At 38.1% G+C, this 25,725-nt stretch overlaps 1 protein-coding gene across 3 annotated transcripts in view; it reads left to right on the top strand.

Annotated features, from left to right (window-relative positions):
- Positions 1-25,725, top strand: part of ZNF804B (zinc finger protein 804B) — a gene marked incomplete at its 3' end in the record, with an annotated part of 871,582 nt that overhangs the window by 165,088 nt on the left and 680,769 nt on the right. The gene's annotated exons all lie outside the window — the stretch shown is intronic.

Genomic DNA, 25,725 nt, shown 5'->3' with positions numbered 1-25,725 from the left:
AAGTACAATCTAATAAAACATACTAATTCCATTATGCATTTTAAGAATGAATATTTATTAAGCACCTACTATATTTCAGATACTGGTCTAGACACTGTCATTAAAATGGTGAGGCCAAGCCACCTTGGTCCCTGCCAGCAAGAAAGGGAGCATGGAGTTACTCAGATCATCACACAAATAAGTGTGATTGGAGCTGAGGTAATTGCTGTGAAGAAAGTTAAATGGTGCCAGGAGAACATATACTAGGGGCATGTACCCAGTGGAAGAGATCAAGGGAGTGCTAATTTAACTATGAGCTGAAGGATGAATGGTCTCTGAAAAGAGATCTAGTTCTCATAGAAGCAAGAAGTCCAAAAGATCCCTCCTTCTCCCTTCTTCATTCTCTCCTTCTCTCTCCCTTCTTTCCCCTCCCCTTCTTCCTTGTCTGTCCTCCTTATCCCCTTTCCCTCTCCTTTTCTTTTCCTTCCATCTTCCCATTTGCCGCCTTTCTCCTTCCCTCCTCCTTCTCTGTTTCCTCCCTTCCTCCTGCCTTTCCTACCTTCCTTCCTTCCTTCCTCCCTTCCCTCCTTCTCCTCTATACGTAGATTGTACCCATCTCTGCTTATTTTTCTAACTGGGGTCATGCCACTGTTCTGAAGATAACTTGGCTCCAAGTCCAGGTTTTGTAAATAGCCTATGTGCAAGTTAAGGTTCCATAGAGATTTTTAAGAAACTAGGGCAGGGGTACCAGTAAGAGTTGGGGTGAAATTTACACATGATGAATCATTTGCCAAATAGGTCTACTTTCTTTACTCTAGCTGATTTTGACTGTGTTTTGGCCACTCTTATAGTAATGGAGAAAAATCCTTGATCTTGCCGTTGAACGCCTCTGGCTCTCTTAAAATTTAAAACTTAGTCCCTCTTTGATGAATTCAGTCTCTCTCGTGACAATGATCAGTTTCTTAGCACCTCTGCCCTCTGTTGTTTTTTACATCCCTCCCTCTGCTTCCTGGCCAGTATCTCCTCACTACCACTACTGTCACCGCCGTAGCCCTGCCTCCTGCCAACACTCAGGACCAGAAGGAAGCTTATAGAACATCATAGTGATGGGGAGTGTGGTTCACTGGCTCCTGCTGAGCTCTGGTTGAGGTGTAGCTCGTCTTGCCAGCTCTTTGGTTGTTGATTTATCTCCTTGCTGTCTTTGCTCCTGACTTATCTGTGGCTGCTGTAACTTGTAGTCTCCTTTCTCAGCATAGGCAGTCCCTGGTAATTGCTCCCATGTAGACTGGCCACCATCTCTCTATTATGTCTATCCCCTGCCCTCAACCTTTCACTAGTACCACACATTCCCAGAGATTCCTCTTTTGATTCCTGGTTTGGGAAGTTGATGCTGTGTCTTTCTGCTGGAAGATCACGATCTTGCATCTTCAGCTATCTTCTGAATCTACCAGTAAGACAAAAAGGAATTTCTGGATTCTCTAAATGCCAAACACAGACTGAGCAGAAACAGGGAGCTATTTCAAGTCCATTCACCTGGGCCCTCCCCTCAGTCATTTCTATTCTTATCACTCAGGCACCGTGTTCAACATATTACCACGACAACCTCAGAGCTCCTCTGAAAGGCATGCAGTCTTTGGAGATTGTGAACAAGCAGTAACTCATTTATTCTGGAAATCTACTGAACTATTTGCATGTATTTACAGTCACAACTTCTCCCATCTCCCCCAGTCTCCCTGTTTGACTTTGGGGCTTCCTTGGAGGGTTATATAAAGAAGGCTTCCATCTTCCCCTCAGACTTCTTTTTTTCATTTTCTCTTTCTGTCAGGCAGGGGTAGTCCTAAGTCACTTCCTTCTGCTTCCCAAGATGGTATTTGCCCTCCACTTGCCTATGGAAATAAGAACTAAAGTCATATCTGTCTTAATAGCAGAAGAGCTGCAGAGAAAAATTCAAATTACACTGGGAAAAGTACCATCAGGGAATATTTTAAAGTGTATCACCCTGCTATAGGGTGAAGGGACAGATATTCCAGGCAGAAACAACAGTGTGTAGAGAGTCTCTGAGGTGGGAAGGAGCAAGGCCACTTTGGTGGGAATGGAGGGGTGGACGGTGGGGGTCCTAGGAGATGAGGCTGGAGGCGATGCTGACCAGATGATGTAGAGCCTCCTAGACCATGTGAAAGGAGTTTTGTCGAAAATGTTTATATCCAGGTAAGGAACCTGGCTGTGGTTTTTTCTGATTTCGCAAAAAGCACAAACGAACAGCAGCCAAAAAAAAAAAAAAAAAAAAAAAAAAAAAAAAATCCTTCCTCTTCTGGGCATCCTGTTGCATTTTATTTCAGCCTAAGATCTGATACGTTTCATGCTCCCATGCAGTAAGTGCAGAATAGATGATGACACAGAAACCCGTGGATGATCAGCCCAGGGTGAACATAAGGGGATTTATGGGGTGGGGGTTATTGTGCTAGAGATGTGTTACTCCAGCAGAAATGTGTTCATTTCTGCTGTCACCATTGCTAGTTGTGGCAAAGAGAAAAGAGGAAACAAATTCCAGGTCCAGACTGTACCAGGGTCTTATAGGCCTGCTGGTCATCTTGGTGACAGTTTTAGAATCTGATTATGGTCTCTGTAGACAGCAGAAAGGAGAAGATTGAAAACGTAAGGGAAACATTTCAAAGCAGCATGTGCAGTCTGAGTTGTGGGCCTTTCCTTCAGGTCAATGTGACCAAGAACTACACTGCCTGTCATATTACAGCTTACTGTTACCATCCAGGAAAGAGACAGGATGGAGGTTTCGGTAAAGCTATTTGTTCAGGTGGGTTTGCAACACTTGTTGTTTATCTTGCACTCTTTGGAATAATATACCACCTCAGCCTAAACTCGGCATTTGTTATTTTCAGTGTTCGAATGCACTTTATCTTTTTTTAGTGAGAAGAGATTTTGGAGAGCAGCCTAATGAGATTTCTTGTCAACAGTTTTTGTTTCCTGAGTTTTAAAAGGTGGTTAGTGTGACTTTGGAGAGCAGATTAAAATTGTTTGAAATTGCGAGAAGAGAAAGTAATCCTTCATTGAATCAGGACAAATCAAAATGAAAGAGAAAAAAAGAAAAGGAAAAAGGTCACACTTTCAAGTTTTCAAATATATGTCTTCTGAAAACTAGTAATTTCCACAATTGAGTTGAGACATCTGATCTAATTCCAGCTTCAATACTAATGATCTTTATGGATTTGGACAAATCCTTTGATATGCTGGTGGTTCAACTTTTGGAAATTAAAAAAAAAATTGCATAGATGAGATGCTATCTTATTTTTCCTCTTATGTCTTACTGTGCACTGAAGTATATTATATGCTCCCCAGAGCATATAATATATGCTATATGAAGTATATAATATGAAGTATTATAATATGAAGTATATAATATGAAGTATATTATATGCTCTCCCAGATTTTTGACAATGGATGTTGTGTGCCCAGACATGTGGTCAGACATTATCCTTAGTATGTCTGTGAGGGTATTCTAGATGAGATTAACATTTGACTCAGTAGACTGAGTAAAGCAGATTGCCCTCCCTAACGTGGGTGGCCCTCATCCCATCACTTGAAGGCCTGAATAGAACAAAAAAGACTGACTCTCCTGTGAATAAGAAGGCATTTCCTCCTGCCTGACCACCTTGAGCTGGAACATAGGATTTTTATTCCTGCCTTCTAACTCAGGCTGAAACTTTGGCTCTTCCTGGGTTTCCAGTCTGCAGACCTATGGGCTTGGGAACTACCCCATCATCTCTCCTGGGTCTCCAGCTTCCTGTCTGCAGATCTTGGGACTTGTCAGCCTCCATAACTGCATGAGCCAATTCCTTATAATAAATGTTTATGTATATATACACACACAAACACACACACACACATATATGCACACATATATATATTCACACACACACACACACACACACACATATATTCTGTTTCTCTGGAGAAATCTAATACACATGCTGATGACTTTTTTAGCAGCTATTCTGGAAAATGAAGACAAACTCCTCACTGGCACCATGGGCCTGCTGTTATAAACCAGTTTTATGTTTGCTTCTCAGAATGTGTATCTTTTCATTCTGAGAGGAAAGGGTGTTGAAGAAATGTATTGCTCGTTGACTTTTGCTGTGTGGCACACATCTCTAATTCCCTTCTGAACCACTTCTGAACATAAATGAAATAAACACAATCAAAGGATCAGATTTTTCATAATTAACAAGTCTTTGGTATAAAATTAGAGATCAAATATTTTGTCTTCCCTTTATCTTCTGTCATTTTGCTTATTTGCCATTCACTTTTACTGCCTTTAGGCTATTCCTGGCTGACTCAGCCTCATCTCAGGAAGGAACCACTCATCTGGAATCTGGCCAGGTGCACAGCTTGGCTTCCAAAGCCTCTTTCATCTTTCCAGGGAGCTGCCAACTCACGTCTTAGTTTGCATTTCTGGAGAACATCAGTAGGAGCATGGGCCTAAGCACTCATGTAGAAGATGTTGGGGAGCATATAATATACTTCAGTGCTAAAATTATAAGGAAACATATACCAGCACTTTATTTAGATTCAGTTTCTTATGGAAATTCTCCCAGATTTAAAATTCTGTACTGATGGCTTAATGTCTAGTTGATAATTGAACATTTTTCTATAAACAAATAGGTAACTTGTTATTAAAATATAACAACAGAGAATACACTTCTTGTTTAATTAGGAGACTTAGCTGATTTTCCCCTCCAAAATCCTAAAATTAAGGCTTTTCATGTCTACCTTTATGTCTTGAACATCTGAAAAATAAGCATAAATACTGAGAATTTTATCATTGATATTTCATGAAAAATCATGTGAAATGCTCTTAGAGATATGGGGCAGGTCTACACCAGAAAATAAAACAAAGATTTGAGGGAATTATCCAGATATTTTAAGCAAAACATGCATTTTTATTTTAGTATTACTTTAAGACCCTTCTAGCACTTATATGTGATTCATTCCCTTGCTGTTTTTGAATTTTAGTAACTGATTTATATCTATACCGTATTTGGTTAGTATAGACAAGTATAGTCATGAATACAGAGGTAATTTCAAGTACTAAATGAAGATTTTTATAATATAATCAAAATGTTTTTACCGTAGTCCCTATAACACACCGGTGTTTTTACAAATGAATTTACACACTTATTTAGCAATGTGCTTCACCATAAAAATAGTATAGTATTCATTGCTAGCAAAAAACTAATAAATGGAACTAAAATCATGATAATTGAAAACCTAAATCTGAAGGTGAAAAGCTTCAAGGCTAAGCTGTGTTTTGCTGCAAATGTAGGTGAATTATAGGCTTGTTCTTATAATTCAGGTGTAAAAGCCTGAAGGTATTTGAAACTGAGCAACATCAAGAATTAACATGCTTAGGGCTTCCCTGGTGGTGCAGTGGTTGAGAGTCCGCCTGCTGATGCGGGGGACGCGGGTTCGTGCCCCGGTCCGGGAAGATCTTGCATGCCGCGGAGCGGCTGGGCCCGTGAGCCATAGCCGCTGAGCCTGCGCGTCCGGAGCCTGTGCTCCGCAACGGGAGAGGCCACAGCAGTGAGAGGCCCGCGTACCGCAAAAACAAAACAAAACAAACAAAAAAAGAATTAACATGCTTAGAATTAAATTGTAATAAGAGAAATTCAAAGGAAATTATTGTCATTGGTATACAAATTGTCTTTCTAGAATACTGTTTGTCATTTTTCTTACCCATATTTATTACTCACATTTATTCTTGTATAAGATCACTTTTTTTAACCCCTTAAAAAGCATAAAGTCCCTATGTAATATATATTTATTACATATACATGTATACCTTTTTAAGGGGTTAAAAAGGTGATCTATCTACCTATCTATCTATCTATCTACCTATTGACAGAAAAGAGGGGAGGAGGAAGGCGGGAGGGAGAAAGTTAGGAAAGACAGAGGGAGAAGGAGGATCTCAGAACCCGGAGTAAATATGCTCTTGTTGGACTAAGCTGTTCTAGAAAAGTTTTTCACATAGACATGTCTTTCTGGTCAGAATAGGGTTATCATTCTGCTTGTCAGTTCAGTCATGATTATTTCCTCTCTTCTATGCCAATCAAATAAATTTCCTTTCATTTGCAGATTATATCAGGAAATCAATATTGTTAGTAGATTGAGTCTGATAAGAGCCTTAGATTCAGAATTAACTTTCTTCCAATGAACACATCATTGTCAAATTTCTCCTGGCTGGTGCATAGGAAAGACATGAATTATACTGTGGAACTGTTATACTATGGAATTGTTATGTCACTTTGCTGGTCTCATGCATTCAATCAGCTCTTCTGCTCATTATACAATTAACAATTCACTGCAGTGCTGCTAAGGTTGTAATGATATTTTCCAACAGTGCAAAACACACCAGGAATTTAGATTTTTTAGGGAAGCCCTAAGCATGTTTTAATTATTTTTTTTTCCCACTGTATATCAACAACGACTTAGTCTTTAAGACACAGACCAGGGCGTCCTTCTCTGGAAAGCCTCCTTCGGTACCCTCAGCTGTTCTCTCATATCCCCTGTGCTTTCTTTTAACATAGCAAATTTTTTATTATAATGATAATGTTAATTTTCTATATCCCCAACTAGATTTTCAGCAAGTCAAGATTTATTGGTCCTTATCTCTAAATATTCAGTATCTGGTATATAAATAGGGACTCAAATATTTGCTGAATGAACAAATCACTGGGCAAATTTATAGAAATTTTCACTTCCCTAAGTCCATTTCATTCTAGGAATTCACCAGGTAGAAAAAGAGGATGAGCCATATCAGGCAAACCATACAGTATGGACAGAGAGAGGATAGGTGAAGAGTTTGGTGTATTTGGGGGACAGCAAAGAGTTTAATAGGGGCATAGCACTATGTGTACTGGTAGAGACTAGGGAACCACTGTTTGTTCTTAGAGACAGTGCTCAAATATTCTCTCTTTGGAAAAGACTCATCAGACCTTCTTCCTTTTCTTTCACCCCAACCAGAATTTATTACTCTTTTTTTTTGCCATTACTTTATAATGTTCATATTTCCATTGTACTTTAAATATTTTATTGCAAGTGTTTACTTGCCCATCTTTCTTGCTTCAGCTCTTGGCAGAATAGTAGAGAGAACCTGGAATTTGCAGTTTGACATATTTTGGTTGAAATCCTGACTTTGCTACTTAACTGGGTAATTAATGATAAACAATCACTTAGTTTCCTTGAACCCTAGTTTCTTTGTCAGTAAAATGTGGAAAATAGTACAAACTCCATAGCAGTGTCATGATCACATATATTAAGTGCATGACAGATGCTCAATTATATTTCCCTTTCTCTTTCACCTTCCCTGAAGACAAGAATCATGTTTTATTAATTTACTCCTAGCAGGTACATTCCCTGACACCTAGGGGATGTTTAATAGATGCTGTTGAATGAATAAAGTATGTGTTTATTTAAATGTCTAATATAAATGTGTGTGTGTGTAAGAGTAGATATTCAGGAACTTTATTTGTAACTTATAACTTCTAAATTTAGTATTTCAGGGCATATACTACTACAGTAGTTCCCATATCTATCTACTCTACCATCCTGGCCAAATTTCAGGCCAGCCTGAATTTATATGTGGAAGATGGGAGGAACGTTCTAGGCATTCCACTTGCTCAGGGCACTCCTATAGGAAAAGCTGGGGCAATAATCATGCATGACTTAGCACAGCTACCACGTAAGTACGAATCATTTTTCAGCCTACCAAAATTTATGTCTTCCCTTCCCTGAGGAGGTGCACAGACAGTTAAATAAATTGAATCGGTGCTGTTTGTTACTGGTCTATTATAAGCATCGAGTGAGTGCATATTATTAACTAGGTTGCTTTAACGTGCCATCCTCTTTGCATTCCCAAGCATAATTGCTGATTAAAGATTGCTTCCAGGGAGGCTCAGCTTTTCCTTTTGGCAGCACGTGCACATGAACATCTTATGTCATTTCTATAAATATTAACTATCAGCAGGGTTGGATAAGGTGCAAGGCAAGGTCTATGGATGACTCAGTCTCTTTCAACTTTTCATTTCACTCTGGTATTTGGAATTGGTTGGGCTTGCTTTTTCTCTCTTCCTTCTGCTTTTCTCCTCCTACTCTTTTCCTGCCCTTCTTCTCTTCTCACCTCCCACTCTCCTTCTCCATTTTTTAATTGGCCCAATAGCTGGGCCAGTGACACAGACTGCAAGACTGCCTGGCTACATCAAGAATGTGATGAGGGCAGGTAAACTTTTTACCCTGGAAATCCCATTTTGGCTGACTGCTGCCTGTTGGGAAAGGTGGCTTCTCCTGCTACTCATTTGGAGAGTCCAATTACTTTGAAAAGCTTCAGTGTTTTAGTGAAATAAAGTGGAGAAATGAGATAACGTGGTTACGAGGGGAGGCCTCTTCTACTAAGTAATTTATCTGTTATCCTAACTGAGCTCTCAGTATTCAGTTATTATTGGTGGGGGCTGTGTAACCTAGTTGAATTTTCTAACTTTTTACAGTTACATTAATAGGAGTAGGTTTTACTGCAGAAAACTGTTAATTCCCAGGTGAATTTTATCTTATGTCATTTGATGTCATTCTTAAATTTTTTCAAATTAAATGTAGAATAATTTTACTCACAGAGGAAACTTTCGTACATTTCCTTTCTCATATTTGCTTTGTGCCAAATTCTCTTTCCACATTAATAAACAGCCATCAAGAGGTGTACCTTCTGTGATCTCTCCTCATCCTTCAGGGTATCTCAGGATTTGTTTTTAGATGCTCTTCAGTGTGTGGTACTCAACAGAGTCAAGGTATAATCTAAAGAAAACTATGCATTAAAATCTTAATTCTCATTAAATAATGGAAGAGTCTAAAGGTTGTATTGAAGAATTATTTTCCCAGTACAGGTGAAAAGGATACTTCAGACTGACTTAATGCCTGGTATATAATAAATAGCAAGCACATTTATAAGATTTACAGAAGCATATTCAGATATTAAAATAGTTTCTCTAGGTGTGCTGAAAAGCTGATGTGTATTAAGGAAGAGTCCAGTGCCTGAAGTGTTTGTGTGTTACAGGAGCGAGGTATTTTTCTGGGTTTCTTGCCCTTCCCATTGTGGAAGGCAGGCTTTACTTCAGCTGAGCTTGTCAAAGCCTATAGCCTGGCACTCTGCCTCTGTCACTGAACTCAATTCAGCCTTTTAAGAGAAAAATGAAAAACATCAACATTCTGTGTTTACACTTTGCCAATTGTTGTACATAAAAAAATCCCTTTTTGATGTTTTATATTTAAGCAATGTATTTACACTGGCACTTTCTTTTCACTAGTCAACGAAGTGTAATTGAAATGCAGCTAACTATACTATGTATTTAGGGGTTCATCCCACTATCTTTGATATAGTTTTACATGTGCTAATGCCATTATTCTTTTTTCAAGTAAACAGTAGGTTGAATTAAAGCATATTCTATAAAATGGATACTCCTTTACGGTAGAGAAATTATATTCCATTTCTTTATATGTTTACGGTAGAGAAATTATATTCCATTTCTTCATATGTTTTCTTATATTAGAAACAGTGACATTAACAAGGGGAAACAAATGATGTACTTAATATTCAGTTATGTCTATGAACTGGCATTCTTTCCACTGTGTTAGTTTAAGTAATATACAGGCACAAAGAATGGAGAATATTATTATTCCTCCCTGTTACGGACTGAATTGTGTGCCTATCCCTCCCCCCCGCCATAATTCGTATGTTGAAGTCTGAACTCCGAGTACCTCTGAATGTGAGTGTATTTAGAGATGGGGGTTTCTAAAGAGGTAATTAAGGTTATGTGGGGTCATATGAGTGGGCTCTAATTTGATTGGTGTCCTTATGAGAAATGGAAGACACATGGGATGCATGCAGAGAGGAAAGGCTACATTGTCATGAGGACACAGTTAGAAGATGGCCACTTGCAAGCCAAGGAGAGAGGCCTCAAAAGGAATCAAACCTGCAACACCTTGTCCTTGGACTTCTAGTCTCCAGACCTGTGAGAAAATAAATTTCTGTTGTTCAAGCCATTCAATCTGGAGTATTTTGTTAGGGCAGCTGAGCAAACAAATTGCACTGTCTGATATTCCTTTGAGGAAGCCTGATGGTACTCATTCTTCCTGAAGGAGAGAGAGAGAGAAAGAAGGAGAGAGAGAGATGGGGAGAGAGAGAGGAGAGGAAGTAGAAGAAGAAGAAGGGAGTGAGGAGGAAGAAGAAGCTGCAGCAACAAAGAGGAGGATAGAAGAAGAAAACATGATGAGATGGTTTATAGAAGCAGTGTAGAGGATATGTCACAGTTTTATTCTCTCAGAACAAAAGGGGAAAAAATAACAGTTAACGGTGAGAGAGTTTTAAATGCATCAGGATTTGTGCTAAACACTGTATGTGTATTAATTCATATAATCCCCTGAATCCTATCAAAAAGTATTATCATTATTTGTGTTCTAGTTCTGTGAAAAATGCCACTGGTATTTTGAGAGGGATGGCATTGAATCTGTAGATGGCCTTAGCTAGTATGGTCATTTTAACAATATTCATTCTTCCAATCCAAGAACATCAGTTTGTGTTGCCTTTAATTTCTTTCATCAGTGTCTTATAGTTTTCTGAGTACAGGTCTTTTGCCTCTTTAGGTAGGTTTATTCCTAGGTATTTTATTCTTTCTGATGCTGTGGTAAATGGAATTGTTTCCTTAATTTCTCTAATATATATGATATATATATATCCGATATATATCAGATATGTATATACACAGTAGAATACTACTCAGCCATAGAAAAGAATGAAATTTTGTCATTTGCAGCAACATGGATGGACTTGGAGGGTATTATGCTAAGTGAAATAAATCAGACAGAGAAAGACAAATACTGTATATATCACTTATATGTGGAAGCTAAAAAAATACAACAAACTAGTATATATAACAAAAAAGAAACAGACTCACAGATATAGAGAACAAACTAGTGTTTACCAGTGGTGGAGGGGGCATATAGGGGTGGGGGAGTGGGAGATACAAACTATTGGGTGTCAGATAGGCTACAAGGATGTATTGTATAATATGGGGAATATAGCTGCTATTTTGTAATAACTGTAAGTGGAGTGTAACCTTTAAAGATTATATAAAAATTAAAAAAGAAAGAAAAAAGGTATCCTTATTAAGCCTATTAGTCTTATTTTATAGATAGGGAAACTAGGGTTTATTGAAATTAAATAATTTTGCCAAGGTCACATATATAGGCAAAAGAGAGGTGGGATTTGAGCAGAGGTCTTCCTGATACCACAGCTGATGCTCCTAGACGCTATACACTATATTCTCTTTTTTTGGAAATAAAAGCCCTCAGAACAGTGAAATTGTGTTTTTCACATTTTCTCTCCAAGCACCAAGCTGACGTTTTCAAGTCTATCATATTTGGCACAATCCAATTTAGTAAACATTCTTTAAGTATCTAAATGGGAAGGAAGAAGACACGTACTTGAAGCAAAAATTCAATAGTAGTAGAACTGATGGTGAGTGCAGTAATCCAAGAATGTTGAAGATAGGAAGAAATGACACAATTTCCCAGGGGGTTGTGGTAGTGCTGCTGCTGATTTGCCATTTTAGTTTTTCTTCTTTAATATTTTCATGTTCTCTTATATTTTTTCAATGTCTTATGCCATATCCTTGTTGTCAGTTTGATATGCAGAAACAATACTGATTGATCCAGAATTAAAATTCCTTCAGAGGCTTTGCATTTAAGCAATACATTAATATCACCATTGTTTTCATTGGTTGTATTTTTGAACAATTATTTTATTTCCTAGATATTAGGCCCTCTCTGAACTCGTTCAGTAACTTGACTACCTGTTTCAGAAATGATATTAATGTTGATATAAAAAAATCACATGGCCAATATAGACATATTTTATTTATAGATATGATTGGCTCTCAGCAGTTTCAACAACCTCACATGATTCTCTACTACTGTCAAGTTATCAGCCTATGCCTCTCCTTCCTTCAGTCACCAGAGTATCCAACATCATGGTCTCCCTATCCCTTCTACATGGTTTCTGATCAGATTTCTGCCCCCACAGCTGTCCTATACCAGCCTCATCAGAAGTCACCAGTGACTCTTACCCACCAATCACCTCACCTTTTCTCATCCTCCTCTTCTTTGATTGGTCTCTGCTCAACACAAGACCTTTCTCAAAATGCTCTATTCCTGGATTCCATGACGTGGCCTTTCTTGGTTTCCCCTGTTGTTCTCTGAAAGGCTCCCATAATCTTTCATGAAGTCCTCTTACCTTCACTCCTTAGTGACAAGGCTTTTCACATCTTTTTCCTTGAGGATTTCATTCATGCCTGGGACTTGAACTCTCATCTCTCTAAGGTTGACTTCCAATGTCATCTACTCTTCTAAGCTTAAAATCTCTCAATTAAACTTTACTCTTATATTTCTTAATACCTCCTTTTCTCTCTTGTTATAAAACACCAGCATTTAAAACCAAACAGATCTCAAATACTCTTTTAAGGACATATCTATTTCCATTTTTAAAAAAGACCTCATTTTTCCAGTCATCCAAATTAAAACTTTTATCATGGCTCTAAATCTTCCTCTTTCAGCCACAGTACCAGTTGCTAGTTCTGCCTGTAAACTCTATTCCACGAGGTTTCTTACATCCATTAGTTAGGATTTAGACTTTAGAGCCAGAATGTCAAGTTTGAATCCTGGCTCTTCCAATGAAATTCTGTCATTTTGGCAATAACTTTATTTCTTGTGATTATATTCCTTCTTCTGTAAAATGGGATACTAATAAGGGAGTTGCAATCATGACTGAATGTGTTAACATATGTAAACTATTTCAAATAGTGCTAGTACAGGAATCACATGGTCACCATCATCACCATCACCATCATCTCCTTTCTATTTTTAGATCCATCCTGTTTCAGGTTCTCATTATGTCTTGTCTTGTCCCTTATAGATCTCTCTAACTGTTTTCTCCCATCCTCAATCCTTCCTTATTCTACTCCATTCCATAACATATTTTGAAACCACCATTGCAGAAGCAAGACCAGGTCATTATGGCCCCGTCTGGAAAAGCATTCAGTAGTTCCCCAGTTAATGATTTGTGTGATGTCAGCAAGTCACTGAACCTCTCTGGCTTTAGTTTTTTCATCTCTACCACTAGGGATAGGGCTGAATGCTCGCCGCAGAATGATTGATTCTATAACTTTGATTGCCCATCGCCTGTACAGTGCAACACATATCCCTAATCATGACATTCAAAGATTTTTCTGCTTTGGCTCCAAACCGCATTCCTGGCATTATCTCATTCTTTTTTTTGTGACTAACCAGCCAGAATGAAATATAGTATTTGTTATTCTGTAAAAATATCTGGTGCTGTCCCACCTCCATGAATATAATTGTGACTTTCTTTCTGCCTGGAATGTCCTTTCTTCTTTATTTACCTTACAAAATTCTGACCTTTTTCCCATGTTCAGTTCAATGCCACTGCTTTTATAAATCTGCCCCACAGATAAATCCCCACACAGAATTACAGTTCCTTTCTCCTTCATAATCGTATATGACTAGATAGTATTACATACTTGTTTATCTGTCTTTCCTCCCTTAATTGCAACTTCCTTGTGATTTAGGGACCCACTTTTGTTTATGATTGCCTTCCCTGTCCTCACACCTGGCATATGCACTGTGCTTGCCACATAGGTTCTCCGTGGATATTTGTAAAACAAGTATGTTGGACACCTAGTGTCAGCACTTTATGTGGCTCACCAGAAACTTACTGAAATGCAGGGGACACAGTATTGCTATATAAGGATCCTATGGTGGAAGAAGAATCTTCACTGTAATATAGTCACGGAGAACCCCAAGTTGTATCACCCCATAGATGGTCCTAAGCCATACAGAGAGACCTTTTTCTCAACGGCAGTGATTTGTGAGCCTGTTTTGATTTAGCTTTTTCAGATGACTTCTTATTCTTCTGTGCTCAGCTATTGGATTAGTCTCTTCTTTCCACTTCCGTGAGGACAAGTGCTGTGTCTTAAATAATATATGGGAAGTTATTGAAATGTGACCTTCTTATTCACAATGGCATTTGTAGGGCCTGGCAAATGGTGGGTTCTTCATGTGTCTTTGGGCGGGGAGCTGTAAGATCATGCCTTGTGGGTGGTGCATGACAGGCCCGTCTGAAGCTTGCATTCAATAGCCAAATTCATCTATGCCAGGGTTTAGCACATGGAGGCAGTAGAATCAGGGTCAACCAGAAAGACAAACTTCATAGTCTCTCTGAATAAATAACGCTAAGCTGAGTGACGCTAATGTCTATTTTATTTAGAGGTTTCCTAAAATATATACATTTTAAACAGGTGTCTGGTATTTTTTTCTGGTCACTGAATTTCCAGAGACTTTTTAAGTTATCAGGGTTAAAATAGTACTGTCCTTTGATTTAACATCCATGCATTACTTAGATGAGTCTGGTGTTATCTGTAATCTGTTGCCATCTGTCCTTTGAAAGTTAATTGCTCTTCCCAATTCTAATGCAAAATCTCCATAAACAGAGAGAGGGTCGCTGGATTATCTAGAATTGAAATTCTACTTATTAAGCCAAATTCTCTTGATGACCACATAGAGCTAGCCCACAGTGTAATTGCCAATTTTCTATCTGGTGGAGAAAGTCATAGTAAAATAAACTTAAATAACTTGGCCGAGTTTGTATAGCAAACTAAGAACAAGGATAGGAATAGATGTTGAACAATGATGCAGTGTCTACAAACTCTTGTTTCCTCTGCTACTCCTGAGCCTTTCTTCAGGGCCATGAGTAACTTTACCCCTGCTATTGTGTTTGGCAAAAATAGAATGATGCATAAAGGTTTTGGCTTGTGAAGTTATCATCTCAGTCACATTCAAAGTTCTACTGTGTCTTAGTCTCATACCATGTTGGATTACTACATTTAAATTATAAAAAAATAATGAAGTGACCCTGCTATCACATTTAGTTAGTGTATGAACTTGGAGACAAGGGTTTCCTAACGAAATTTAAGAAATATAGTTGGTATAGAAATATGAGTAGTCCTCAAAGCCAGAAGCATTAACATGAAGGGAGGTTCAAAGTTCAGCTGACTTCTGAAGATCTTTGTTTCAATTCATTATGTAAGCATACTTTTCACTACTTTGCATGTGTTATTTTTGAGTTTTATAACCAGCAAAAAACAACAACAACATTTTATGCTACAACACCAATCCTTTAACAAGTGTCTTGAGATCTGGATTTTTACAAAGAATTTGGTTTGCATTTTTTTATCTACAAAAGCCCCATGCACAAAACTCATTTGTCATTTAAGTATATAGATCAACAATCCTCTCCTGAAACTTCCCTGGTAAACAGCTCCCAAACCAGTAAATTTGTGAGAGAGGGCAGCAGAGAATCATACCTATTAATAGAGTATACAGCAGAAGAACGGTGGTAAAGTCCAGATGGCAGCACCCATAAATCATACAGTGTCATCAATGCCACGTCACTCATGTAAAATGGATGTTTGTTCCAATTAGCCCAACATTCTTTCAGTGTAATGATGCTGCTGCTGAAAGAGTATAGTGCATGCTAAGTATTAAGTACTCTGGGTATCTGATAAGTGTGTCTAATTATGCCACATCATCTTTCATGGCCCCTTATTATTCTATTAAATAATGGCCCCAGTTTTAACCCTTTCGGCCAACCACTTCATTCCAATACAGTTTTTGACCTTTTCATGGCTATGTTGTCTTTCTTGTTACTTATTTAAATGGTTTCCTCCTACTTCTCCCACATAGTTGGCTATCAATTTCTTCTTCATGTATTCAAAATACCACTGAAAGATAATTTCTTCCAGGAAACCAACCCCCAAGTCACCTTGTAAAGTCAGAACTCAGATCGAGTGAAACTCCCTAACAGATTCAGCTGTATGGAATCTTTGGAGAGATAAATTCATTCCCCAACTATGCATTGAACATTTAAAATATGCTTCAGCTATGCTCATTTCTATGGGGAATATAAATACTCAAAGGTCTCTGCTTTTCAAACATTGCCATAATGAGTTGTGATAAATATTAGGAATGAAGAAATGTGTATTTAGCTAGAAGGATGAAAAGGGAGAGTATTAGTGTAATATTGTCTTTGGAGTTTACTCTCAAAGGCCTAAATATCGATAATGACAACCAGCATTATCAGAAGCAAGGAGTCCTTTTCCATTACATAAATACTGAATTTACTCTTCACAAAAGAATGGGGGATTCTTAAAAAACTTTGTCGTGTGTTTCAGAATTTAAATTTATAATAAACTTTACCCCATATCAACAAATGAAGGAAATGGGGGAAGCAATTAATGAAAATAACAAAATGAGATAAAGAAATATGGTAACAAAAAAAATAGAGTGAGCATAACCTCTTCTTGAGTTTTCAAAGATGCAAATGATCACCAAAGCCACATGAAAGTTGCTTTCAGCTTTTAAGATTCTAAAGAAATAAGAAATTCAAACCCCTGGAAGATGGAACAGAATGTTAGTAAATTTTGAAAAATGAAGTACTATTTTTAGAGAAGGGCAGTTGAAGTGAAGCAGTCTTTAAACTGCTTTTTAAACTGCTTTTATTTTTTTCTACTTTATTTCTAAAAATTTGAGAAAGATAAGGAAAATAAATTAAAATAATAATTTATATTTGATTTCCTTTCCTAGACTCGGAACACTAAGGACTTCCCAATGGAAAGGTTATGCTTTCTCATTAATGTTTTAATTGCATTATTAGGGTTTACAGTACAGTATGGGTGGTAGCTTCCTTGCAAAGTCAGTATTCTTGCTGACAAGTACACTGAGTTAAAACAACAGGAGCCAAAGAGCTTATTCAGAGTTGTTAAAATTTCAAAAGGATAATGTAAGTATCATTACTTAATCTTCGTGCTTGACTTGCGTTAGCTGTAAAAACCTAGTAATCAGAACAGCGCCATCATCTGGTGAGGTGTTCGAACAGGATTGTATTACATCGGAGAAACTTCCTTTTTGTTTTGTTCAAGTCCTAACTTTGCCAGTTTCCGTTCAGAGAAATGAAACATTTTCATGAATATAACATCGTTTGGTTAAAGATACCACAGTAAGTCCATGTTTAACCCTGAAATGATAGACAAATATGATTCTTTCAGATAATGGTGGGTTGAACCATAAGACACTGCTCATGTTTGGCCATTTTTGACTTAGAAATGGCGTGTTCATATGGTTTAACCCATCAGTAGGCAATATTTATTAAGTGCTTACCACTGCCATACCCTTTTCTAACCCATGTTACACGTATCTGTCATCTTCTTCGTAACATCCTTTCAAGGTGGGTACTATTGCTACTCTCCATTTCATAGATGAGAAAATTGAGGCACAGAGAGGTTAAGCTGCTTGTTCAGTGTTCCCAGTGATTAGGAAGGCAGCCATGAAATTCACCAATGTTGTATCCGTGAAGAAAAAGTTTTGAACAAATTAATGACTGGAGAGACTGTTGATAGGATTTTAGAAAAGTCACTCTTGTTCCATTCTATCTATCATCTGACAATTGGACCTCTCCATACCTCAGTTTTCTTCTTTTTTTTTGTAAATTCAAAAAAATTGGGAAAATTTTTAACATCTTTATTGGACTTTAATTGCTTTACAGTGTTGTGTAAGTTTCTGCTGTATAACAAAGTGAATCAGCTATATGTATACATATATCCCCATATACCTTCCCTCCTGTATATCCCACCCACCCTCCATATCCCACCCCTCTAGGTGGTCACAAAGCACCGAGCTGATCTCCCTGTGCCATGAGGCTGCTTCCCACTAGCTATTTAGTTTACATTTGTTAGTGTATATATGTCAAGGCTACTCTCTCACTTCGTCCCAGCTTACCCCCCCAAACACCATGTCCTCAAGTCCATTCTCTAGGTCTACATCTTTATTCCTGTTCTACCCATAGGTTTTTCAGAACCATTTCTCTTTTTTTAGATTCTATATATATGTGTTAGCATATGGTATTTGTTTTTCTCTAACTTACTTCACTCTGTATGACAGACTCTGTGTCCATCCACCTCACTACAAATAACTCAATTTTGTTTCTTTTTATGGCTGAGTAATATTCCACTGTATATATATGCCACATCTTCTTTATCCATTCATCTGTCGATGGACACTTACATTGCTTCCATGTCCTGGCTATTGTAAATAGAGTTGCAGTGAATACTCTGACGCATGACTCTTTGAATTATGGTTTTCTCAGGGTATATGCCCAGTAGTGGGATTGCTGGGTCATACAGTAGTTCTATGTTTAGTTTTTTAAGGAACCTACATACTGTTCTCCATAGTGAATTTATAAATTTACGTTCCCACCAACAGTGCAAGAGGGTTCCCTTTTCTCCACACTCTCTCCAGCATTTAATGTTTGTAGATTTTTGATGATGGCCATTCTGACCAGGGTGAGGTGATACCTCATTGTGGTTTTGATTTGCATTTCTCTAATGATTAGTGATGTTGAGCATCCTTTAATGTGCTTGTTGTGAATCTGTATATCTTCTTTGGAGAAATGTGTAGTTAGGTCTTCTGCCCACATTTGGATTGGGTTGTTTGTTTTCTTGATATTGAGCTGCATGAGCTGCTTGTATATTTTGGAGATTAATCCTTTGTCAGTTGCTTCATTTGAAAATATTTTATCCCATTCTGAGGGTTGTCTTTTCGTCTTGTTTATGGTTTCCTTTGCTGTGCAAAAGTTTTAAGTTTCATTAGGTCCCATTTGTTAATTTTTGTTTTTATTTCATTTCTCTAGGAAGTGGGTCAAAAAGGATCCTGCTGTGATTTATATCCTAGAAATCAAGAAACATATGCTTATGTTTTCCTCTAAGAGTTTTATAGTGTCTGGCCTTACATTTAGGTCTTTAATCCATTTTGAGTTTATTTTTGTGTTTTATGTTAGGCAGTGTTCTAATTTCATTCTTTTACATGTAGCTGTCCAGTTTTCCCAGCACCCCTTATTGAAGAGGCTGTCTTTTCTCAATTGTATATTCTCGCCTCCTTTATCAAAGATAAAGTGACCATATGTGTGTGGCTTTATCTCTGGGCTTTCTATGCTGTTCCATTGATCTATATTTCAGCTTTTGTGCCGGTACCATACTGTCTTGATTACTGTAGCTTTGCATTATGGCCTGAAGTCAGGGAGCCAGATTCCTCCAGCTCCGTTTTTCTTTCTCAAGATTGCTTTGGCTATTCAGGGTCTTTTGTGTTTCTGTACAAATTGTATAATTTTTTGTTCTAGTTCTGTGAAAAATGCCATTGGTAGTTTGCTAGGGATTGCATTGAATCTGCAGATTGCTTTGGGTAGTATAGTCATTTTCACAATGTTGATTCTTCCAATCCAAGAACGTGGTATATATATATCCATCTGTTTGTATCATCTTTAATTTCTTTCATCAGTGTCTTATAGTTTTCTGCATGCAGGTCTTTTGTCTCCTTAGATAGGTTTATTCCTAGGTATTTTATTCTTTATGTTGCAGTAGTAAATGGGAGTGTTTCCTGAATTTCTCTTTCAGATTTTTTATCCTCAGTGTATAAGAATGCAAGAGATTTCTGTGCATTAATTTTGTATCCTGCTACTTTATCAAATTCATTGATTAGCTCTAGTAGTTTTCTGGTAGCATCTTTAGGATTCTCTATGTGTATTATCTTGTCATCTGCAAACAGTGACACTTTTACTACTTCTTTTCCGATTTGGATTCCTTCTTTTTCTACTCTGATTGCTGTGACTAAAACTCCCCAAACTGTGAAGAATAATAGTGGTGAGAGGGGGCAACCTTGTCTTGTTCCTGATCTTAGAGGAAATGGTTTTAGTTTTTCACCATTGAGAACGATGTTGGCTGTCGGTTTGTCATATATGGCCTATGTTATGTTGAGGTAAGTTTCTTCTGTGCCCCCATTCTGGAGAGTTTTTATCATAAATGGATGTTGAATTTTCTCAAAAGCTTTTTCTGCATCTATTGAGATTATCATATGGTTTTATCCTTCAATTTGTTAATGTGGTATATCACATTGATTGATTTGTGTATGTTGAAGAATCCTTGCATTCCTGGGATAAACCCCACTTGATCATGGTGTGTGATCATTTTGCTGGTGAGTGCTGGTCAGCACCGATCCTCTTTGCGGGAATCTCTCCACTTTGCCCTCTGCACGCCTGTTGCTGCACTCTCCTCCGTGGCTCCAAAGCTTCCCCCCCCCCCCACCAGCCCCTGTCTCCACAAGTGAAGGGGCTTCCTAGTGTGTGGAAACCTTTCCTCCTTCACAGCTCCCTCCCAGAGGTGCCAGTCCCATCCCTATTCTTTTGTCTCTGTTTTTTCTTTTTTCTTTTGCCCTACCCAGGTACGTGGGGATTTTCTTGCCTTTTGGGAAGTCTGAGGTCTTCTGCCAGCATTCAGTAGGTGTTCTGTAGGAGTTGTTCCACATGTAGATGTATTTTTGATGTATTTGTGGGAAGGAAGGTGATCTCCACGTCTTATCCTCCGCCATCTTGAAAGTCTCCTCAGTTTTCTTCTTTATAATGGAAATAATATTATTCCTACCTCATATGTGGTAGTAGGCAGCAAGTATTTTCCTACCCTGCTGTTTCTTTCTGTATCAGCCCTATTATCTGCAGACAGGCCAAATTCTCACACATCAGTCCTTTAAGTAACAAAGGTAGTGTTTGAATCTCCCATTTATCAAACCAATAGTTTGTTTTTCAATTGATTTATAACTTAGGCATGGAAACGGTTTTTGTTCTCCTCAAATCCCTGACAAATAGGGTTGGTAAGAGGGCTAAATAAGAAAAATGTATACAGAAAGTTTACAAAGTAGACTTTGGTAGTTATTAAGCCCTTATTACATTTACTGTTATTACTTAAATATAATCCCTGTAGCAAATTCATACTTTAAAATTCCTCCAACGTCTTTAAGTTGCAAATTGCCCTTAAGACTAAAGTTACTAAAACTGTATTTTAAAAACATTCTCTACAATTCAGATCTTTTGCTTTTACTAATTTGAAATATTTTACTAAGAAATAGTGAGGTTTAAGTATATCATATTTCATCTAATCCAAAATGCCAACAATAGTAGCATATGTTTATTTTATATGTCATTAAGAAAGAAAAATGCTTCCAATTAATTCTAAGATGAAATAGATTAAAGACACATCACAATATTAGAGGTTTAAATATGCAAAAAATGTCTTAGAATTGATAAAATATGGTAATAAAATCGATGAGTCTGATTTTTCCCTTCACCCATGAGTTGGGATAATTTGAGGCAGCAGGCAAGGCCATCCATATTTCTGAGCTGTATTAATGATTTCCCAGATCTTCCTGGCAGTACCAATAGGCTTCTGTTTCAAATGGGCCAAATCTGGGAAATTAATATGGACTGTACATTCCACAAAAATGTCCCTTTATCATGGACATCAACTATGTCCTGAAATGAAACCAGTATTAAGTTGCTGAATTTCAATCCATATTCAAATTCTGCTGTTTTTCTAAGGCACTAGCAAGTCAAAACTTTTTTTTTTTTGAACATTCACAATGTACTCATGGATGTGTATGCGTGACGGTTTGCTGAACTGGCTTGAAACAGAACATTTAGTTTACAAAAACTACTTAATGCAAAGCTAAAACATTAAAATAAACTCTGCAAAGCACCTCACGTGTGTCAGTATTTCTTTTGATTTGAGTCAGTGTTTCTAAGAATGAGAGATTTAAAGAAACCAAAATGAATGTATACACTTTATGCAAAAATATCACCAGGAATATTTACAATTTTAGTGATGTATCATATCTTTCTGCTTTCCATTTTCAAAGCCATTAAAAAGAGAAAGAGTGAATATAAAATTCCCCTCAGCAAAGCTTTTTTCTTCAACTACTGTTTCTTTTTCTTTTAACAGTATTCTACTGCCCCATGGGCATGTTTATTCATGTGTCTCATTGATTCATGTGTATACTATACTCATTTATATCTAGTGCACAGTTGGTAGTATAAAGTATGGGTTTGTGGAGTAAGACTCTTGATTTGAAATAGCTGGCCAATAAAACTAAGCTATTAGATTAACAAGTCATTGCTTTAAAGGGAGGAATCAACACAAGGTTGATTTTCAGTCTGTTTATCGCTTCCTCACCAGATGAGAAAAAAGAGTGACTTGGTGTTTACATAGTTCTTTGGTCTGTCTGGAAAGATTTGTGTTCTTTGCTAATGTGCTGGCAGCAGTTCAAGCTTATAGTCTTCTGACTATCCATTCTATGTCCTTTCAATATTTTGTGGACTACTATACGATGAGACTCACCCAGAATGGCAGTAAACAAATACATATTTTATAGCAATCCACTAGTACTCTAGTTTCCTGATAATTTCCATCCTTCAAGGCCAACAACCAAGATACAGGATATTTTCTGTTTCTGTATGCAAAATTTATTCTGTTTGTGGGGCAGTTCCGGGTCATAGGTTTCTTGAGCAATACAGGTTACAGAATATTTCAGGATATTTAGGACAATACCTTATCAAGGAGCCATTTAAAAAGAGCATGGCAGATTTTAAAAGGATGTTTTTTCAGTGGACTCTTAAATTTGAGGTTTAAAAACATTGTTACTGATTGAGTGCTAATAGGGAGAGGTTGGACTTGGTCAGTATTTTCCCACCTCTTGGGCAGTGGTAGAAACCAAGTAAAGATATGGAAGTTAACTCATTTCCTTATCTCTTTCAATCTTTCAGAAGCCTGGATCCCTGATGTACTTTGCCTATTGACAGAATGGTAACAATGGGATTGATTTTGATTTTGTTTGCTTTACCTCCTATGTTATAGAGACTTACTGCACTAACTATGGGCTGCCATCTGAGCCATCTGAAATGGGCTGAGACTCAAACTGTCCATGGGAATTGGAGGCTTAAATCCAGTCCCTCATGGGTTCTATTTGTAAGAGACAGGACTTATCAACCACACTACTACTTCTAGAGCCTATTTCTCACCTGCTCTCTGTGCTAAGGATTGCAGAGAGTGTTTAGGGGGTGTTAAAGTGGATGGCAATCTTACTGGGCACCTGCTAAGGTCAGGTTACACCACAGTTCATCCATTACTCCTGATTCAGAGACCTCCGTTTTAATGTTCTCACTCAATTACTTACTCGCAGTTGAAAAGCACAGAGAACACTGAGGCAGGGCCTCCAAAGTTTGATGCTTATTTCTTTGACTAAGCATTTTACTTCAGCATGGAAGAAAAACTGATCTGAGCAAATGTTTTGCCCTGATTCCCTTGTTAAAGAAACAAATATCTAGAGCAAATACATAAATTCCTTGTAACCACCCCCCTCTCCAAAAACCAAATGCCAAAAAACCCATCATAGAAAAATGACTAAGTCATAGACAGGCTCACTTGAAATCTGAAGAAATGGTTATGTGAAGTAATAATAAGGTGCTCTCAACCATGTTCTGCGGGGTTCAGCACACTTCCATTATCCCATGTCCTCTTAAAAGATATGACCTATCAGAGACATGAAATTGCTCCCTAGATGGATTGTTTCAGAACTTATAGGAAAGAATATCTGCTTTGGAATCATTCCAATGTGGATTTGAATCCCAGCTTTGCCACTTGTTAGCTGTGTGAACTTAGGTAAATTCCTTCTTATCTCTGAGCTGCGAGTCCCTCTTTTATCAAACTGGCATCGTAATATCACCCTGCAGAGCTATTGTGAGGGAAAAAGTAAGATTATATTAAATACTTACAGCTGTTACTAGAGCAGCATAGATATACTGGCAATGCTCTCCTGCCCTGACTCCCTCAGGATGAATTCAAAATCCTGAGAATTTCCTTGCTGACGGTATGTTTATGTGAGGGAGATAGTTCTTAACTAGATTATACTGTTAGATTCCGAAACTTTTCCCCCCATTTTCTGTCTCTTTCTGTTTTTTTTGGTTCTCTTTTCTGGACATCCTTATTCAGCCTCATGTCTTTGATGATCACACCTGTGCAGAAGACCAGTGATTATCTACCTTCAGCCCTGATCTTTCTCGACAGCTCTCGGCCCCCATTTCTAATTGCCTGTGGACGCCTCACATTTGCTCTCCTGTCAGCACTTCTAAATAGGAGCGCCAAACTGAACCAATAACTTTTCCTCTCAGACCTGTGCCACTTTCTCCTTGGCTTTATGTCAGTTTAACCAACTAGCCTGGGAGGCTTGGGATTGTAGTTGATTCTTCTGTCTGCCCCTGTCCTTGACAGTCCAACAGTCAGAAAGTCACATGGAACCCACTCCTGGAAATTTCTCACTTCCATCCTGTTCTGTCAATTTCCTCAGCCCTCACCATGCCTTAGATCTTGTCGCGTTCTACCATCATTGTGGGGGAGGCCTTTTCACTGATTTCCCTGACACTTCTCTGTTCCCTTTTTGATCCATTCTTCACTCAGCTCTGAGAGTTGTCACAATCTCAAGGCTGTCATTTCCTTCTTAGAAAGCTCCCCTATTACTTTTAGATTACAGTCTAAAACATCAGTGTGGTAGTCACGTTTATGTCCCAATTTGGCCCAGACCTATTTTTTATTTTAAATAAATATTATTTTAATTTAATATAAAACATTTGAAACATGCAAGCAAGTACAAAGATTATATAAAGGAAACTAATATACCAGTTACTTAGAATTAGCATTTGTTGATATTTTCCAAGTTTCCTTCATATTTTTGTTCTATTTACATATTTTAAAATAAAATCTAGGGCTTCCCTGGTGGTGCAGTGGTTGAGAGTCCGCCTGCCGATGCAGGGGACACGGGTTCGTGCCCCAGTCCCGGAAGATCCCACATGCCACGGAGCAACTGGGCCCATGAGCCGTGGCCACTGAGCCTGCGCATCTGGAGCCTGTGCTCTGCAACGGGAGAGGCCACAACAGTGAGAGGCCCGCGTACAGCAAAAAAAAAAAAATAATAAAATAAAATCTAAAACCCTACCTCCTCATCTCCTTCCACTCTGTCCTTGTTATCTCTCTACCTTATTTTCCCCTTCCTTTCTCATATTTCATGTTCTTGGTTGTTGTGATGAAAGAGGGCTGGTATTTGGGGGATGAGAGAAGATCTCTTAAAGTAGGGCCTCTAAGGAGGTGATCTGAGCAGACGTGACTTCTCTCAGGGTAATATCTCCATGTTATATCACTGACACGTGAGGAATAGGCAGCATAACAAAGTGATTTCTAATCATGGCTACGACGCTCGCAAGCAAGGTACTCAACTTCTGTAAAGCCGAGTTTTCTCATATGTACATTGAGTGTCACCATACCTACCTCAAGGATCATTGTGAAGGTTACCTGAGATAATGTACATGAAGTACCCAGATCAGAGCCTGGCATCGATATGTCAGTTGAGGAATTGGAATAGACCATAATGGACTAAATGATACAGGCCTGTTCTTTCCTTGCAGGAGCAATGCAACCTGAATGTACAAGAGCTGTAAAAGTGGCCCCAGGGATTTTTAGGGGGTTATCATGAAATATGGAATGTGTGCATTTGGTTTGAACTTGAAGCTGGCAAATACTAAAGTAACCAACTCTCCCTCCCTTTAGCCTGATCCTCTCCACCAGCCTCTGTGTCAGCCCGGGGTTAAAGTGCATAACCTTGTGTCAAGGTATTCATCGCTAAATGTCCCCA

Source organism: Stenella coeruleoalba (genome assembly GCF_951394435.1).
Source record: "Stenella coeruleoalba genome assembly, chromosome: 9".
Lineage (NCBI taxonomy): Eukaryota > Metazoa > Chordata > Mammalia > Artiodactyla > Delphinidae > Stenella > Stenella coeruleoalba.
The sequence above is the reverse complement of the archived record's forward strand: the minus strand, read 5'-3'. Positions and strand labels throughout refer to the sequence as shown.